The 13,468-nt window shown below is 38.5% G+C and overlaps 1 protein-coding gene and 1 non-coding gene across 3 annotated transcripts in view; one reads left to right on the top strand and one right to left on the bottom strand.

Moving 5' to 3' along the window:
• PIP5K1B (phosphatidylinositol-4-phosphate 5-kinase type 1 beta) overlaps positions 1 to 13,468 on the bottom strand; it is a 280,007-nt gene that overhangs the window by 50,216 nt on the left and 216,323 nt on the right. The gene's annotated exons all lie outside the window — the stretch shown is intronic.
• On the top strand, positions 5,141 to 12,412 carry LOC109446715 (uncharacterized). Its single transcript, XR_012495746.1, has 3 exons — positions 5,141 to 5,664; positions 7,014 to 7,182; positions 11,031 to 12,412. It is a non-coding gene; the product is annotated as an uncharacterized LOC109446715 (transcript).

The following is a 13,468-nucleotide window of genomic DNA, read 5'->3' as shown; positions in this document are numbered from 1 at the left end:
CCTAGATAGGCGGGATGGCTCACTTCAAATCAAAGAATCACAGGAGAAGAATATTTAAGGCAAGTACTACACATCTAATTTTATCTATGGAAAATTAACAATAAAATCTATCTAATCTTTATGAGGCAGTCAGAATTTGAGAACTTTGATCACTTGCTAAGGTAAAGAAATGCTTCATAACTTGAGAAGAAGCTAACTTCATCTACTTATCTTAAATCAGTTCATTATAAGCCTTAAAATTTTGAATGCACTTTTCCTGGTTCTCTGAATTCAGAGAGGATTAATTTTTCCATTTGCATATGAAAAATATTAATATTTCCTTCTTTGGTGTTGTCAAATCTTTGGATGCTGCATCAAACAGGAGTATTCTATCCAGAAGCAAATGTTTATTCTGTTTTATTTTTTTCCAAATCAGAATTGTAAGTGAAAAAAAAATCTCAATCATGTATAGTTATGTCCCTGAATAACTGCAGAAGGCAAACGTGTATTTATGTTCAGGTAAAAATGGTATGGACACATGCTTTCACCTTTGTTTCTTACCCAAAAACACAAAATAGAGGAAAAAGCCTAGAATCAACCTGATTCACAGAACTCTCAAAAAACTCAGGAATTGGAGGTACCAGGAATCTCTGAATGTGTGTATGAGTCAGGGGACAAATAAGATAAGTATGTTTGATTGTCTGATTAAGAAGCAGGCAGATCATCTCCCCACTGCCTACCATGGGCAACTGGCCTTTCTCAACCTTGGTGATAAAAAAAAAAAAAGGATTTATTCTCTACAAAGGATAGAACAGAGGGTCTCTGGACTGATGGGGTCTCCAGGTACAGTGGAGGGCTAAGGAACCACACTGAAAATGAGGTTAGGTGTTAAGTCTGCTGGATTCAGAGACAGCTGTCTTCCCTCACTCAGCTCCCGGAAAGCTGGCAGCCAGATATTTTAGGTGGAGGGCACTGAAGATTGGTAGTTTTTTTCTTAGGGAATCTAAATAATTCAAGAAGAAAGTCAAAGATACTGGTATCAGAGATTCCCCTAACTAAACAGGCTCAGCCAGATCACCCTACAGTGAAACCCACAGATGACAAGCCCCAGCCATGTGCTTGAAGCTTTTAATCTTGTTTGTGTCTTACTTTTTGTTTGAAATAGTTTCATTGAGATATTATACACACACCATACAATTGATCCATATAAAGTGTGCAATCCAATAGTTTTAAAATATATTTAAATACAATGGTACCTTGGTTTTCTAATGTAATCCGTTCCAGAAGTCTGTTCAAGTTCTGAAACGTTGGAAAACAGCCGACAGGTAGGCCTCAGGATCTTGCACTCAGCGGAATCCGTGTGGTATGTTCGGTTTCTGAGGCGTGTTTGAATACTGAAGCATTTACTTCCGGGTTTACAGCGTCCGTAAACCGAAAGTTTCATCAACGGAGACATTCGAAAACTGAGGTACTACTGTATAAGTAGATTCAGCGATCACTACAACTATCACTACAACCAGTTGTAGAACATTTTCATCACCCCAAAAAGAAAATGATACTCTTGAGCAGTAATTTATTTTCCTCAACTCCCCCAGCACTAGGTAACTCCTAATCTACTTTCTGTCTCTGCAGATTTGTAGGGGCACACTTTTCAGTATAAGTGGACAATCAAGGGTTACCAGAAAGCTGATAAAAGTCACTACTGTAATAGAGGTTGAAAACCACAAAAATACTAATTGGAGGGAAACTGAGATTATGCTGGGAGAGGACAATGCCAAAAACCCACATCTCAATTATCAATTATATCCTTAGGTAAGTTACTGTAACTATGAGATAAAAGAATATGATACTTAAAAAAGAAATAATTGAAACAAGAAAGAGGTCTTGGAAAATAAAAATACAATAGTAGAAATGACTCAATAACAGGGTTGTATGAAAATTTGAGGAAATTTCACCCCAAAATGGAGTAAAGGGACAGGGTGACAGGAAAAAGCAAAAGAAATATGGAAGACCAGTCAAGTAATTTCAATTTTCAAATGAGGAGATGTAGAAAAAGAGAAGAGAGAAAACAGAAGCAAGGAAATCATCGAGAAAATGTCCTAGACCTAAAAACAGAAAAACAAAAAAGGAAACAATGAAATTTTTATAAAGCGATTTCCTACGCCTGAAGGACATGAGTACACTGAAAAGTCCCTTGAGTACTTTAAAATGTATGAACATATGACCCACTCCAAGGCACTTTGTAAAAAAAAAAAGAGATCTAAACTTTCAGAGAGTGGGGGAAAAATGGGTCTTATGCAAAGAATCAGGAAGCAGAATGACTTTGAAATTCTCAACAGCAACCCGATGACAATGGAATCATGCCTTTAAAAACCTAAAGGAGAACTATTTCCAAAATAAAATTCTATACCCTGCCAAATTATTACTTACAAGTGAGCTTAGTTAGCATAAAGACATTTTCAGACACGCAAGATCTCAAAAATTTTACTTCCCATGAATCCTTTGCTAAAAAGGTACTCAAGGATGTGCTCCACAAAAACAAGGGAGGAAGAAGCAGAAGATATGAGAACTATGAAGCAGGGGTGCCAACATCAAAAAGGGAACCCTCAGAACAAAGGTGAAGAAAGTTCCCAGGATGACAGCTGTGCACTAGGCACAGCAAGCAAACTGGATAAGGTCAGAAGGCTCTGGGGAGAGATTCTTCAGGCGAATGACAGTGATGCAATGTCTGATGCATCTGAACTAATTAGACATTAGTGAAGAGCTTGAGATTCAATTAGTAAGACGTACACAGACTACTTGGTAAACAAAACATAACAGAACATCATTCATTTGGGTAAAAATACAAGGAAAAGTAATGATACTTTACAACAGGGCACAGTTGTGAACAGTGTTAATGACATAATAAGGTATATAACAATGTAACCAAAATTAGGATGCAACTCTACTAGGAGGATAAAGGGGAGGAAAAGGGTTAGTGGGAGGCAGGGGTGATAAAAGAGAGCTATATTATCCTCTCCCAAAGTGAGAACAAAAAAACCCATGAAGTATCAAAATAAGCATTTTGTTTAGAGATGAAGGGAAGCAGCATTTACCACTCCAAAATATGCCTCTTTGGAATATTGATTATTTTAAGCCGATTATATTTAAGTCCTGGAAGGCTCAAAAAGAAACTTTGACCTTCCCCCTAACTGCCTAAACAAATTTAAGATAGAGACTTGTTCCGAAGGAACTGTCACCATAGATAACTACCGTGTTTCCCCGAAAATAAGATCTAGCCAGACAATCAGCTTTAATGCGTCTTTTGGATCAAAAATTAATATAAGACCCGGTCTTATATTATAGTAAAATAAGACTCAGTATTATATTATATTATATTATATTATATTATATTATATTATATTATATTATATTATATTATATTATAATTATATTATGTATATTACATTATGTCTAAAACCCAGTCTTATAGTAAAATAAGACCAAGTCTTAATTTTTGCTCCAAAAGGTGCATTAGAGCTGATTGTTCAGTTAGGTCTTATTTTCGGGGAAACACAGTATAGTTTAATCTGAATTAGGTGTGGTGGATACGTCCATTTGAACCAAATCCTCTGTGTCCCACTGCCTCTAGATGGAGTAGCAAACATTTGTTTACTGAACATTAACTCTTCCTTTACCCCTGAATTGCTTTACTTTCCTTTGAAATCCTAGGCCCCTACCTCCGCTTTTGTCCAGAATGACATATATATCTCATTTTGCCTTACTGTATTTGGGATTCTTCATGCTTATGAGACTTCCTTGTGTGTATGTATTAAAACTTGATTTCCTCCTGTGAATCGCCTTATGTCATTTAAATTATTCAATCAGTCATAAGAACCAAGAAGGGGAGATTTCCCCTCTCCCACAAGGAGACAGAGAGAAATAGCCAAAACGTTAGACGAACAAGGTAAAAGTGATTACCTTTGGTGAGGAGGAAATGGGGGTGGGAAATGAATGGGATATATTTTTATCAAAGTATATCCTTGATAAAAATAAAGCCTATGAAAACATGAAAAGAAATATGAAGAGAATATTTAGTGTCCTAGAAACATGTAGGATATAATATAAAGTGGCATTTACATTATGATTACAATAATATAATGAACCACGTATATCTGAAAAGAGCTTGACTGGGGTTTACAAAGGCATTAACAATTGTATGAAGATGGTGGGATTAAGAAAATCTACTTTTTTCCCAAATTTCCTATCCTATATGATTCTTACATAACTTTTGTAATCAGAAAATAAATTCACAAAGTTGAAAAAGTTTATTCTTTATCATAGACTAAAAATTGCTTCAGTACTATTTCTATTTTTCAAATCCAAGATTTCAAGTTATCAAGGAAAAATCCTGGGTGGCTGGTGTTTTCTTTCTTTCTTTCTTATTCTTTTTTCTTCAAGTTAGCACTGGGAATATTATGAAACAATCCTCTAAAAATTATCAATTAATCAAAGGTAATGGTTATGTTCAGTTTCTCCACTCTGTGCCACGTATCTCTGATATGGCCTTTGCAACACAATAAAAAATAATACTTTGCTCCGTGAATTCTGAGTAAATGAGAAAAAAAACATCTCCAAATATGCAAAGTTAATACCGCTTGAATAAAGAAAAGTTAACCTTTTAAAACTTGTGGTGTGAGACATTTGTATTACAATGACTTTCATTTTAATGTTTAAGAAATGAAACAAAATGAGCTCTGTGGTCCAACTCTTGACACCTCACGCAACATTCTGAAGAGCCCATCAGATTTAAAAATAATTAAAAATATTAATGGCTTTTCATTGCAAATGTAATATATATGTTGAAAAAAATTAGGAAACTATTGAACAGGAGGACAAAAAGCAAAAAAAAAAAAAAAGAAAAATCATACCTAGTTCTACTACTCAAAGCTACAAATCACCACTGCTGCTTTACTGAATGAAAATGAATACTGAGAAAACTGAAATTTCTTTGACTAATATTTGCACAAACCTTTCTCTTATCCGTAGGATGCTCTGTTTCAAACCCACTTCCACAGAGGAGGCTTTCAGTTTCACGGGTAAATGATCGCGTGGGTGATATTTTAGCAGAAACAGTCTAAATAATTATTTAAGAAGCAGAAAATACGCCTCATCAAAATTTTTTTTTTAAAAAAAAATCCTGGTTTCTTCCTTACAGGCTGTTTGGCATTACCACTGGTGCTTATACAACCACCATAGCTGTCTGTCTTTGTTAACAGAACCCCCAATTTTGAGTTCAGGTGGTGGGTGGAAATCAGTAGTGTCAGGGCAGGTAGGCCTCTTCCCAGTCTCTTTGGCAGCAAGAGGTGGTCATGTGATCTGCTAGGGGCACGACTGGGAAAGCTCCCCCTAGGTCCCCTCCACACGGGTAAAACAACAAATGTTACGATGAGAAACACCCTCCTTTGTTTTCTTTGCTTTTCGTTTCTTTTTTGCATAAACCCATGGATTGAGGACATGATGTCGCAGACATCTTATGACTACGGGGCAACAAAGAGGAGAAGCAAAAACCAAAAGCAGATGATGGCAAAGCAGAAAGATGGGAAGAGCCTGGATCCATGTCACTGGGCAGCTGCACTGACCCTGGAATGCATATTTCTGAACTTTATGTCAAGTAAATGACAAATATCCTTTATTATATTTTAGGTCAGTACTGCCCAACTTTTGTAGTGTCATGACATTCTTAGGACATGATAAATTGGAAACATGGAGGAGACTGCTGGGGGCATTGGCTGCCAGGGGATAAACATCTCTGCTCATCTCTTTGTGGCTCACCAGTGGGCCTCACCATATAGGTTGTGCCTTCTAATGGGTTTTCTGTTACTTGGGCTGAAAGCATTTCTGTTCCTGGGCTCACTTCTACTTCTCAATGCAAAGTGGTACGACTTCCTAAAATACTGATCGTTCTCTAGCAACATATACTACATACAAAGAAACCATGATCTAAGTTTAAAGCACATCATAGGATTCCACTGATTGGACTATTTGCTATTTAACTTGTGTTCTTTTTTCCTCAGTTATGGGGACCACTTTCTCACTGACGAAGGTTACATTTCATGAGACCCCAAAATAAGAATGCTTTCAAGTGATGCATCTGAGACTATATTTATAATGGTTGAAGAATTATAGATTTTAAAGGAAAAAATTTCATTAGTATCTCAAAGTTCATTTTATTGTTGAAGTTATGTTTTTTTATAGTCTCAGGCTTGGATACACACGGCCTTGGTAATAACTGACTGCTTTATGTCCCTGTCATGTATGTTTCTAAAGTAAGTCCCTTTTAGTCACTCTACCAGTGCTTACCTTATAGGGGTGACAAGTGCATTAAATAAAATAACATCTTAGAATACTCAGCAGACTAAATAGTGTAGAGTAGGCATCTATAACATGTTCTTAGGATTATTATCATAAACAAAATATGTGAAAACTGTGCATTAACAGTAGCCAGAACTCATCAGTTTTCAAAAAAATTACCTTCCATGTTTAGTAAAAGGCTTCATAAATATGATTATGTAAGTGCTATAAAAATATGAAGCTCTCACTATGCCGCAGAATTCATGTCAATATTAAATCTGAGGCCAGCTCCCAGGTGACCTGTCTTCCTGTCTTGGCAGAGAGGTGCCACACTCCGGTTACATTGGAGCGCTGTATGTTCTTCAACAAAAATATCCAGTTCCCTTGTTCTTCAGAACTCACACTGAGAGGGCTTTATGTGGGAGCCCCTTGTTTATTAAGAACTGTTTCCATGTCACTGAGGCAAGGAAATGAATTTTAAATCTCCCAACCACAGAATGACACATGGGACTGAATGACAATTCAGAGCAAATTGGAGAACCCTGCTATCTCACAGTCCCTGTGGTGATAAGCTCAGTGCATTGGTCAGCACTTGAAAAAGTAGATGTATAATCATTGTTACAAACATGGCTCGAATCAAGTGATCAACACACTGCTTCCTGGAATTAAACTTTTAAATAAAACAACATTTCCCTTTTCAGGATTCCTTCTTCGTTCAACCAAGACAAGCATCTTAAAAGGAGCATTGGATAAGGAAGAAACATTTTCTGTGTCCTTATTTTGCCAAAGACAATGGACAATATTATCAGGGATATGCAGTTTTTGCTTTCAGCACTCTTCCTGTGCCACGGGCATCACAGACAGCTCCGGGCAAGTCATCTTTCCTACTCTGTCCTCCTAACTCACTTCACATAGAATTTTCTTTGAACTGAATACCACTCACTTTCTATTGTATCTATTTATATAAATAGAGTTTCTCAAGTGCATAAATTTTCCATCTCTTCCATCCTCCTTAGAGTCCTATACAACACCCCATGACTAGAAAGTCCTCCCAATGTTTGGGGATATTGAATTAAAGTATGTGAGTATGTGTATTATCTATATGAATAGAAGGCGTAATGATCTGAGCCTGAGACTTTGTAGGATTTAGGTCTCTCTGGTGGGCAGGCCCAGTGCAAGTCTGTTTGCTGAGGGTTGAGGAAGGTCTATGAGAGCAAATGCATTGAATCATGTCTTAATTATCAGAAGGTATGTGTAGTTCGCTGTAGCAGGCTAACCATAAGGACTCATGATTGGTTCCTAGGGTGAGAGACACAGAGAAAGTCACAGAGTGGGAGGGGGGAGAGGGACAGTGTGAGCAGGCAAGAGAGCTTTAAGGAAAAACCAGAAAGAGCTATTTGACTAAAGGTCTATAAAATATTAGGCCCAAGTAGTATTGCTTTGGGGCCCCTCTGACAAGTAAGGGTGCTCTCCTCCATGTGACAGAGCTCCAGGACCTTTGGGCCTCCTGTGTGGAGGGCGAGGCAAGAGGCCCAGCAGAAGGGAGATGGGACCTCTGATGACTGGTGGGAAACTATGGTACCTACTGAGGGATGAAGGAGAAGTGATGGCTCTCAATGGGACTGGACTTGTTGCTGAGCACCCAGGAGACACCTCTGGAGACTTACAGGCATATTTGGAGGGTCCTTGGCACAGCAGATGGGGCAAGCACCAGAGGAATTTGGGTATCTGGCTGTAACCCTATTTGTTCCCACATGTTGGTGAGACCTGGGAAAACTCCAGTTACATGGAAAATTGAAAAAGCACAAAAGTTAAATGCAGGATAACCTAGCATAGCCACTGCTGTCTTATCAACATTTTTCACCAGCCCTTCCCTTCTGTGGGGCTTGGCTGTGGAGCATGAAGGTGTTGGGAAGACCTTAGACGCTTCCTGATCTGCTGTCTCCTCATGAAATACCAATCAAAGCAAAAATACAAAGGACTCTTTACAAAAAAAGCCTTTTAAACTCTTTGACACCGAACCAGGAACATACTCATTGTGGGTGAATCCATTATTGATGATACTATTTTGAAAGAAGCTGCCCTGAATAAGGAAGTACTGGTCTTAGTTCCGGATCTGCTATAATTTATGTTGCAACCTCAGAATCCTCACTCAGCAACTTCTGGGCGTCTCTTAATTTATAGACAAAGAAGCGAGGCAGATGGAACACATGTCAAGTGGAAGGATTAGGAGATAAAGTAGAGGAACTCTCTCAAGAAAGTACAACAGCAAGACAAATAGATGAAAACAAAGAAAGAAAAGTAAATTGGAGGACACAGGAGAGCCTATATGTATAAAACGAATTGCAAAAACAATAAAGTAGAGGGGGAGGAAACAAAAAAATGGTTAGGAAAATTTCAAACGCAAAAGCATGAGTATACAGATTGAAAAGGCCCTCTGAGTGTTCAACACAATGGTTGAAAATAGACTCACACCAAAGCATATCATTGTGAAACACTGAGATACTAGGGGCAAACTGAAGAGATTATAAGCTTCTGGGAAAAAAAAAAAAAACAGACCATAAGGAATAAGAACAGCACTGGATTTCTCGATGTTAACCAGAAACTGGGATAATAGAGCTAAGACTTCACAGTTTTGAAAAAAAAAAAAATATTATAAAGAGTTCTATATCAGTTAACGCATCAGTCAAGTGTTAGGGTTAGAATAAAGACTTGTTTAGACATGCAAGGCCTTGGATATTTTGCCCCCCATAAATCCTTTTCTTAGGAAGATACCGAAGGATGTGCTCCACCAAAATGGGGGAGTAAAACAAGAAAAAGGAAGACACAGGATATGATAAACGGAAATCAACACAGACCAGAGGTGATTAGAATCCCCAGGATGGTGGGCAAGGGGAGATTCCAAGTTAACATATGTGCTTCCAGCCCTAGCGGACAAGTGGTCCAGACTGGAGCAGGTCGGAAGGCCTTGGGGGAATTTTCAGGAAGACAATGAAATTAATAGGACTTCATACAGCTAAACAGTTTGAGAAGCAATTAAGACAATTAGTGGAGAGTTTGGGATTCCATTAAGAACAAATACAAAGAAAGCTAAGCAAACAAAAGGAGGAGATGACTATTATAAAGAGAGCAAGAAAGTCATACAGAAAAGAAAAATCAAACATAGTATTCACATAGTCATAATAAAACAGTCAATATAGATCTAAGCACAACCATGATGCAACTATACTGGACGATTACAAGGGTGTCCAAGTACAGTTACATCATGGAGAAGGGATGGGAAGGATGCATGAAGTGGTGGTGTGGTGTCGGCCAAAGACAGTTAAATCTTTATCTTCTATAGTGGGAAATTATTAGCTAGTGGCTAAGCCTGAACGATCAAGAAACAGCAATATAAACATGCCATCTATCTATCTATCTATCTATCTATCTATCTATCTATCTATCTATCTATCATCTATTTATTTATTTTTTAAGGAGGGTGCAGCTCAGAGTGGCCCATGTGGGGATCGAACCAGTAACGTTGGTGTTATCAGCACCATGCTCTAACCAGCTGAGCTAACTGGCCACCCCAAACATGCTATTTAGAGACATGGCATTAATAGTCAAATGAATCAACTAAAAGACCCCAAGGTGGTTGCATCAGGGGACAATAAAGTATAGGGGATGTGAACAAGATGTGCTCCATTTCCTAAAAAACTTTATACAATTATACCACTGTTAAACTTGGTGTATAGAATTTTGATACAAAAATAAAAATAGAAAAGCTGGATGTCAAAAAGTTCCTTCCATTTCCAAACTACCATGATTCTTTGAGGACCAGTTGTGCTACTAGGATTGGAAAAGCATCAAGAGGGTGGGCAGGAAAAAGGCAAAGAAGTAAAAACTTGATCCATTTCACAAATTAGCGTTGCCTTAGCCTTGGAATATGTCTGCCTTCCCTCATGTCACAACTCAGTGACGGCAAAGAAAATGGCCAGTGACAGCAGTTAGAACTAGTAGGGCACCAACGCAGATGCACCCACATATGAATAAAAGACAAACTCCTTTTCCCAAACTACATGTTTAAACACGCAGAAGCACTCTTGCAGTGTGATGAGAAAGAATGAAAGAATAGACAAATTCTAACATAGATTTTTCTCCAAGTAGCCATCAGGGTGACATTTTCATTTTAGCCAAAACAAGTCCGGTCGTTTTAAAGTTCTTTTGTGACCTTCCAAACACTAATTTTTAACATGACTGGCCAGAAAAATAATGAGCTCCTTTACATCATTATATATTTCATCTTTATTACTTTATCCTTGAAAGTAGGATATTAAATAATTATATTTTGGATTAATATTATTCTGACTTGAGATTTTTATCATTGCTTCCTAAGTCCCTCATTACACTTACCTAATTCTCCTGACACCCAGACTATCATGAGCTAGTAGAAGCAAAAGGCTGATTGTGTAGACGTGTTCAGTCTGCCTGCACGGGGGCTGGGTCTGTTAGTTTCTCTGAAATTAATAAGTCCTCTGTAGCAGATTTACTGTGGACTTCCACCGTGAAATTCCTCCCCACAAAGATAAACAAATCATCTAAATTATAGGGAGATAGAGCAGGCTATTGTGGAGATAATTCCACAGATAATAGAAAGATGAAACAGGTATGTCAGGGTTTGACTTTCTTCTAGCCTTGGAAGAAATTAAGTTTGTTGTTCTTTGGGTATCTTTCAGGTACATCAGAGAAGCAAAATTAAACTTCGGATTCTGGCCGAGCCTGGCACCAGAAGGTGCCAGGGGTGGAGGAGAAACAGCAGGAACTGGTAAAGTGAGCCTGGAGGAAGTTCACCCATCACGGCTCTCAGGCTGGGGCAGTTACCACTACTTTGTACGTGATATCAGAGCTAGAAGAGAGGCGATGGCTCAGAAGGCAAATGGGCTGAAAGGGGACACCTCAAAGAGAGGCCACAGCAGCTGATGTGGACAAACCCGTGATGCTGCCCTGTGTGGGGCCACTTGGCAGGAGCAAGACACCAACTTGTGTAAGACCAGCTTAGCCAGAGGGTAGAACTTGCTGTTGAGTCGGATGTGGAGAAATCAAAGGCAGAGGGAAACGGTCAGGACTGAGAGGGTAACTTCGGAAGGACAAAATGGATCTCTACGCAGAACAAGACAGTCAGTGAAGCCCATGAGATCCTACAGAGAATGACTTTGCTTGGCCACTGCTGAGTCAAGGATCTCTGTAGACTGAGAGATGTCAAGAATAAAGACTTGTGTGCTCCAATGTTCATTGCAGCTTTGTTTACGGTGGCCAAGATATGGAAACAACCAAAGTGTCCTTGGATAGATGAATGGATAAAGAAGTTGTGGTATATATATATACAATGGTATACTATTCGGCGGTAAGAAAAGATGAAATAGGACCATTTGTGACAACATGGATGGATCTTGAGATTATAATGCTAAGCGAAATAAGTCAGACAGAAAAAGCAGAGAACCGTATGATTTCACTGATATGTGGTATATAAAACCGAAAACAACAAGAAGACAGATAAATGAAGAAACAAAAACTCATAGACATAGACAATAGTTTAGGGGTTTCCAGAGGGTAAGGGGGAAGAGGGGGGCTCTAGGAAAGGGTAAACGGGGTCTAATATATGGTGATGGAAAGAGAACGGACTCTGGGTGGTGAACACACAATGTGAGATATAGATAATGTACTACAGAATTGTGTACCTGAAATCTATGCAACTTTACTGACAATTGTCACCCCAATAAACTTTAAATTAAAAAAAAAAAAAGAATAGCTGCTGAGCAGAAAGGTAGTTTGGTCTGAGGTCAGACGGGCTGGACTGAAAAGTAGGTTTGGGGCAGGCTGTGGTATTCCCCAGGCGTGCTACTAACCTAAACTACCTTTAAGGCAAGGAAACCGTTGTTTAGGGTACGTCCAGGGCGGGTTGAGGTATGAGAAAGGAACTGAGGTCCTGTATCCCCACTATAATCTGAAAACCCATCCACTTTGCTATGGTTTTGTATTTTGGGCATTACATGTTACATCCTCTTAATTCCTTGAATAATCCCATCTGTGTTTCAGCTGAACAAGGCAAATAGTTTCCATCCTCAGTACATAAGGAGAGGAGTATCTCCAAATAATTTTTGTTCTTTAACTTGAGTGTGCAAAAGGATTCCTTGAGGAGTGCACTAACACCTAGATGGAGGAACCAATCATACGTCGAGAAGCATTTCTCTAGAGATTTCAATGAAGGAGGGCAGAGTACTGGGAAGGGTCTACAGAGATACATCCACAACCAGCAAACCATTCTTCCAGAAACTAGCACTTGTGGCTGAAGTCAAGGGAAATAAAGATGCAGTTTTTTGGTCTCAGAATGAAAAATCAGAAAATTGATGAAAGATGTTATTTTTGAAAAGATAGGATATCCAAAGGCTGGCCAACATTTGCCTTTTTGTTTTTTTAATATCGCTTACCCCAAAATTGGATCTATTAAAAAAATTTAATACATGAAAAGCACCTAGTAATACTACCATGTACCAATTCATAAAAAAAAAAAGTAAGTGATCTTTGAATTAATGTTGAATCCTAAATTACTCTTCATAAAATGCCAGAGAGCTGAAAAATTCACTTCAGTTTCCTGCCCATGCCAAAATATATGAGGGATCATTCGAAAAGCTAATCACTTTAGAAGTAATTCTGTAATCTATAAAAAAACACACCAAAAAAACCCCAAAACAAAACACACACCCCAAAACAAAAAAACAAAAGGCATCTAGTAAAATTCAGGTGCAGACTATGTGATGTACCTCCTTTAATTTCCCCTGTGTTGAGGAGGGGAAGCTAAACTAACAGGCATATTATGAAGCTTCTATCAGGCTCCAATTTTCTCTGCAGGTGCCCCAGTCATAACTGGAAAGAGACGTGACACCACTTTTAGGTTCATCTGTCATCTCAGCATGCTGAAGATGGTCCTCATTCCTAAAATGAGAGGCTGGCTACCAAAGCAGGTTTCTGCTTCAGGACTCTCCGGAGTGTTATTCTCTCCCAAACATGTATCATCATTTATTTGGGGACTTAGTTTCCTGTCACTGGAGAAAAGTTGACTAAATCCTTCTCTTCACCATAAGAAAAGAAGTGACACCATATCAACCCCTCCTCC

Source organism: Rhinolophus sinicus, linkage group LG04 (genome assembly GCF_036562045.2).
Source record: "Rhinolophus sinicus isolate RSC01 linkage group LG04, ASM3656204v1, whole genome shotgun sequence".
Classification (NCBI taxonomy): domain Eukaryota; kingdom Metazoa; phylum Chordata; class Mammalia; order Chiroptera; family Rhinolophidae; genus Rhinolophus; species Rhinolophus sinicus.
Note: the sequence above shows the minus strand (reverse complement) of the source record. Positions and strands in the feature narration are given on the sequence as shown.